This window comes from Zalophus californianus, chromosome 2, assembly GCF_009762305.2.
Source record: "Zalophus californianus isolate mZalCal1 chromosome 2, mZalCal1.pri.v2, whole genome shotgun sequence".
Classification (NCBI taxonomy): Eukaryota; Metazoa; Chordata; class Mammalia; order Carnivora; family Otariidae; genus Zalophus; species Zalophus californianus.
In genome coordinates this window covers 127,482,495-127,488,494 of record NC_045596.1, presented here as the reverse complement: position 1 = coordinate 127,488,494, position 6,000 = coordinate 127,482,495, and positions in this window count along the sequence as shown.

The following is a 6,000-nucleotide window of genomic DNA, read 5'->3' as shown; positions in this document are numbered from 1 at the left end:
AGATGCCTAAAAAAATCTGGAATCCAGTCTTTTCTAAGACTTGAGATGCTAAATACTAGGGCTGGAGGAATTTCTTTCCCCACTGTCTTGTCCTTTGGCCTCGACCGGATGTACCTATTCTTTTGTCTGTTGGCCTGCGGAGGAAATAGACATCGATGACAGTGTTCTGAGACTTAAATTAACTCATCTCTTTAACATTCGGCTGCCTTGGGCAAAAGGGTCTAGGCTACAAGATTTCCGGAAAATTCTATGCACAGAGAATCTAGCTTTTCAATCGCAAAACTCCTTTAATAAAAAAGGAGGGTGAGGGAGGTCTTCCCTTAGGCAGGTGGGCAGGAGGAAAGAGCGGCATCAGGGAGCAGAAAGCCTGGCCCAGTGTGAGGGATGCTCCCTGGGAAGTGAGCTGGCAGGAGCCTGGAAGGAGTCTGAGGAAGCAGCTCTCAGCCCCCAAAAGCGGCTCGGAGGCAGGCGGTGGCGCCACGTGACAGATGGGTGACCTTGGTCAAGAAGGCTTGTTTCTTCATTGTGCACCACGCGGCGGTGGGGGGGAGTGCCGCCCCCCGAGATCTGACATCTCAGCCTCCGTAATAAACAAGGCTAAACAAATTAGCCAGGAAAAAAAAAAAATTAATTGAATTTTATAGAGAGAATGTTTTGCTTATCTCGTCTTTGCTAACAAAACCGAGACAATCCTGGCCTTGTTGTGGCTTTTCCCCCTTGTCTTTTACAAATGGCCCACGATGCGGGCAATGAGACGGGCAGGAGTGTGTCCTGCGGGTCACATCCTGAGCCTCGCCATTTGCAAGGCCTCCTCGGAGACCGCTTTTTATTTGCCACTGAAGCCTGGGGACTGCTTCCAGATGCTGCCCACATGGCCTCACATCATTACTCACCAGGATCATAACCCTGGTTCACGGATGACGAAGAGAGGGTGAGGGAGGGCCAGGACCTGGGGGGCTCCCCAGGATCAGGTCCAGTACGCTGTGTTCGCATGAGAGGGCCCCTTGAGCCCCCAAAGTGCCACCTGTAACCTCAGCCTCGAGCAAGCCCCTTTCAGAGTAGGGGAGAGCAGGAGGCAGCAACCTTGGGGCTGAGTTTGGGGCTGTTTCTGTGAGGCTGAAATTTCCTATAAGGAAGGTGAAATGATGAGTTTATGTTTCATTTATGCAGTCAGACCGTCGGGTCTCAGCGCTCAGGAGCCCTGGGATGCACCCGCTGGCTGGTACCATCAGTGTCTGTGATGATTGTGCTTCGACCACCCAGGCCACGGATGCCTCCGCTAGACGCTGAGAAGCGCTGCCCCCAAGCTCTGTCTCCTCAGCCTGTGGATGAGTGCTCACCGAGAGCAGACTGTGGGCCTAGGGCTTGGGAAGAGACTACTCTCAGCCACAGAAAGAGGTGGCCCATCCCATTGCAAAAGCTGAAACTGAGTGGGGTGGGGGGTGGGGAGGAACCTGGAGCAGCAGAATCGCTTGAAATTAGGTGGCTCTGGTTAAACCCCCTCCCTGTACCCCCTGCCTTCCCCAAAGGGATCATATAAGTGACAGGTGGAAACTTGGCCAGCCACTCACTACTGGAAGAGAAGGAGGCTGGGAAAGAGGGCTGAAGCAAGATCAATGAGAAATGAGGTCTATGATTTCCTCTTTAGAAAAATCCACCTCCGTGGCCACTGTGATTGCTTTTATGATTTGGGCAAGTAGTCTAAGGCCACCCAATCTGCTTTTGCAAGTATCAAGTTCAGGTCCCAAGGGAAGCTAACTGACATATCTTACCTTGCCTTTCCTCTTCGCATTATCAAATAGGGCTTAAGAGTGTCTGTGGTAATATTTTTCCCTCTCTTCCATTGACCCCACATGCGGGAGATGGAGGATTCTCTGCTGACTGAGTTCTATGGACTCCGTTGCCTTTTTTTGACTGTAGCACATTTTGTCTGTGAGGTCCAGCTTGGCATTCTAGACCCACACGCATCAGGGTGTTCAAGGTTGAAAGTGGGAGGGCAGATGTGTGTGGGGGGAGTGGGGCTCATAGGAACAGCCCCTAGGCTCCCAAGCAGGGCCCAGGAGGGCTCAGCCCTGCCTATGTTTTTGTCACTGACTCGGCTCACACAAAGAAAGACGCGGGGTCCACTCTCTCTGGGTCTCCATTTTCTTGTCCATCAGAAATGACTGCTAATCTTAGCCTGTCATCCTCATGAAGTCATTTTAGATTGATGTTGTGAAGCTGGTAGACAGGATTAGGCCATGCCACTCAGCAGAGCTGCTAGGGAAAACTTGCTAGAAATGCTAAAGACTGTGAGGGTTATAGGTCAGCCTTGGCCCATGGAATCTAAGATGTTAGCGGCATTGTCTGTGGCCTGAGGAGTGCTGAAGTTCTCTTGTTCTCGTTGTGAAGGCAGGCTCGGCCTGCATCTCATGGGCTTGGATTGCTAAGCACAGTTAAAGTTAAACCTTATGGAGGGCTTTCTATGAACCAGAGACTGTTCCAGTCAATCCTCTTCAAAGCTGTGTGAGGTACAAGCACTTTGTAGACAAGGCCACATTGGGGCAGGTTGAGGCAAAGCATCTTTCCTGTGACTCTACTGTTAATAATAGGCTGAAGCAGTATTCGAATCCATGAAATCCGCTTTCAGAACCTGAGGGTGGCAGGGGAAGCCCTATGGAAGCATTCATTGGGTGGTGGGGAGCACATTCCAATGCTGACATCATCAAGTCACTGAGGCACCCCCCCCTTCACTTCTCTGGGCCACAGGTCCCTCACCTGTATAATGAGGAGCTTCGCAAAGGTCCCTTCTATCTTTAAAAGTCTAGAAAGTTGAAGTTTACCTGTAGTTGGGGACAAAGTCTTCCTGTAGAGTAGCTGGACAGCCACCACAAACAGAAGCTGAAGAAATCCAAATGTTATCAGAACAGCCACAAGCAGGATTACGGGCACAATGAGCCCTCATTGACACTTGCTAGGTGCCAGGCACTGAGCACTTTGAAGTCCTTGTCTCATACAACAAACTTCTCAGGTAAAGCCTAATGCCATCCTTATTTTGTAGGTGCAACAACTAAGGCCCAGAAAGATTAATGAACTCACCCAAGGTCACATAGAGGTCTGGGGCATTTCTCCCTGCACTCTCTCCCCACCAAGCTCATTCCCTTCCACCTTATGTCTAATGCTGCAGCACACCCAAGAGTAGCAGGGAAGGTAATGTTTGGGGTTAACACCAGAACACGCCACCGGTTGGGGATAGATATCTGGCCCGTGGAGACTCCTTTCAGGCCACCTAAGAGCCAAAGCTGGGTTCTGGGAAGGACAGGTCGACCCTGGGACATGGTTATCAAACAGGTCAGCTTCAACGGGCAGCTTAATCTGGCTGCTACCTTTAGACACCTTGGGGAACCAGATCTTGGAAACTCATGTTGGAGGGATCTGTCCCCACTTTCTTCCTTTTTGATTAAATATTGAACTTAAATGTCAGCAGAGAGGTGGAAAATAAATAGGTTTTGCAGCAATGGTTAATCAGGGACCACATTTTCCAGGCAAAATTTAACTGCAGACCAGAAAATGAGTGTTAAGTTCCAGGGAGCAGGGAGGGGAAGAGGAAGGGTGTGGTTTCTAAGTGCTACGAGGGATGGCACAGAGAGTGGGCAGAAGATAGTCAACAGTCTTTAGGTCACAGGACTGCCCCCCGGGAAGCTGAGAAGAGGGAGGAGGATGGAACGCTGGAGGATCTATCCATGTTGGTCAGAGCCAGCAGTCTGCTGTCACGAACACCCAAAGCTTGGTGGTGGCTTAGCCCCAAGTGTTATTTTTCTCTGGCATCACTGACATCATAGCCCAATGTGAGTTGGAGGTGGGGGTGGGGGGAGGAGGGCGGGGGGGTGGTGGGGGGCATGACGGGAAGGTGGTAGGCTCTGCTGCACCTGGTCATTAGGGACCCAGGCTCCTTCACCTGTGTCTCTGACGTTACCTCCAAGGCTGGGAGTTCTTCACTGTTTCCTCTGGCTCCAGCATGAGGAAAGAGAGATCTCGTGAATAAGACATCCTTTCCCTCACCACCTGGACAGTACACCACACTCCCTCTCATATTCCAGAGTGGGAACTAGTCATCCTCATGAAGGACGGATCTACCTGCCAGGAGACTAGACGTTAGCATACTGGTACGGCCAGGAAAATGAGAAACGGGCTTGCTGAGCCCCTGGTGTTGTTCCTGCCACATTAAACTTCTGGGTTCCCCAAAAGTTGATCCCTGAGACCTTCCTCAAATGCTAATAAAACCTACTAGGTGAAGGTCTCAAGAAAGTCCAGGGGGATTTCATCCTTTTCTTTGGCATGTATATAAGAGCAGATAGAAAAGCCATTTAATGGTTTTCTATTGGCAAATGGTGCTGTAATAAAATTCCTTTTGGTTCTTCTGATCACCATATTCCTGTGGACAAAGACCCAGATCAATCTGTGCATTCTGAATGTAATGGTACATTTAGTATGGTCTATAGCTGATGGCTGCACGTTAGCTTTCTGAGTCTGGCTACTGCCTTATCAAAGCTTATGATGGTCATGTGTGCTCATCTGAAGACAGGTAAATTCAACCAGTGGTTCTCAAACATTGGTGTCTTTTAGGATTAGCTGAAAAAACCCTATTAAAATGAAGATGTTTTCCCTCCCACCACCCCAGTGATTCAAATTCAAATTTTATGGGTCTGAGGTGGGACCCAGAAACTGCATTTTTAAAAAAGATTTTATTTATTTACTTGAGCCGGCGGGAACATGAGAGTACAAATTGGAGGGGCTTGGGCAGAGGCAGAGGGAGAAGCAGACTCCCTGTTGAGCAGGGAGCCCGATGCCTGGCTTAATCCCAAGGCCCTGGGATCATGACCTGAGCCAAAGGCAGATGCTTAACCGACTGAGCCACCCTGGTGCCCCAGAATCTACGTTTTTAAGAAGCCTCTGAGATAAGTCAAAGCAAGGTAAAGTCCTGGGGAGTCCAGCTTGGAATTCTAGACCAAAGATTGCAGTCATTGAATAAAACCACAGTTCAGTTCCTCTGCAGGGAGATCATTTTGGAATATATTTGAATCCAGAGTACTTGATACAGCTAATGTCATCTTAAAAAATAAACAAGCAGATGGGGCACCTGGGTGGCTCAGTCAGTTAAGCGTCCGACTCTTGATCTCAGCTCAGGTCTTGATCCCAGGGTCGTGAGTTCAAGCCCCTCATGGAGCCTACTTAATAAACAAGTAAACAAACAAACAAACAAGCAGACTTGTAACTTGACATAATACACTGCAATGGAAAGTACAGTCACTTTTGGCTACAAGTCAGATGACATGGGACCACGTCTTAACTGTTACTAACATCAAACCATGTAAACTTAGTTCTGCAAAACACTTATAAAATACACTTCCTGTTTCTTCTTCAGAGAGTGGGAGAAACAGCAGCTCCACACTTACCCTACAGCATCATTTGGATGATCAAATACATTTAAGTATGGTAGTGCTTTGAAAACTATAAATTTCTATAATAGCAGCAGGTAATATCAATATTAGATAAACCTAGGGAGTTATTTACACTACAAAGGAATCATTTGCCTTACAAAGAAAATCCATAACATTCTTTAACATTTAAATGCTTGCTTACAGAAAACTAATTGAGGAATAAGGCCAGAGGAATGCACTATTAATGCATTGTTAGAATATTAAGTTAATAAATCAGAACTAAGTTTTCTGAAATGATCATCTAAGTCAATAGGTTGATTTTAAATATTCAATTCACATCTATCCACTGCTAAAAGCAAGGTACAGATCTAAATATATCTTCTTCATAATTGTCACTAATAAAAACAGAAGTTACCCTCTTATTTTTGCATATGTAGTTATCTTTCTGCCTTCCCCCCAATTTCTTTCCCATTCTGCTTCTCAAGAACAATTATTCAGAAGATAGCAGATGGGCTTATCCCCAACCCTTGCCTGTGTTCCCACTAACCCTCATCCTGGGTCCTAAACCCACATCTCCGAG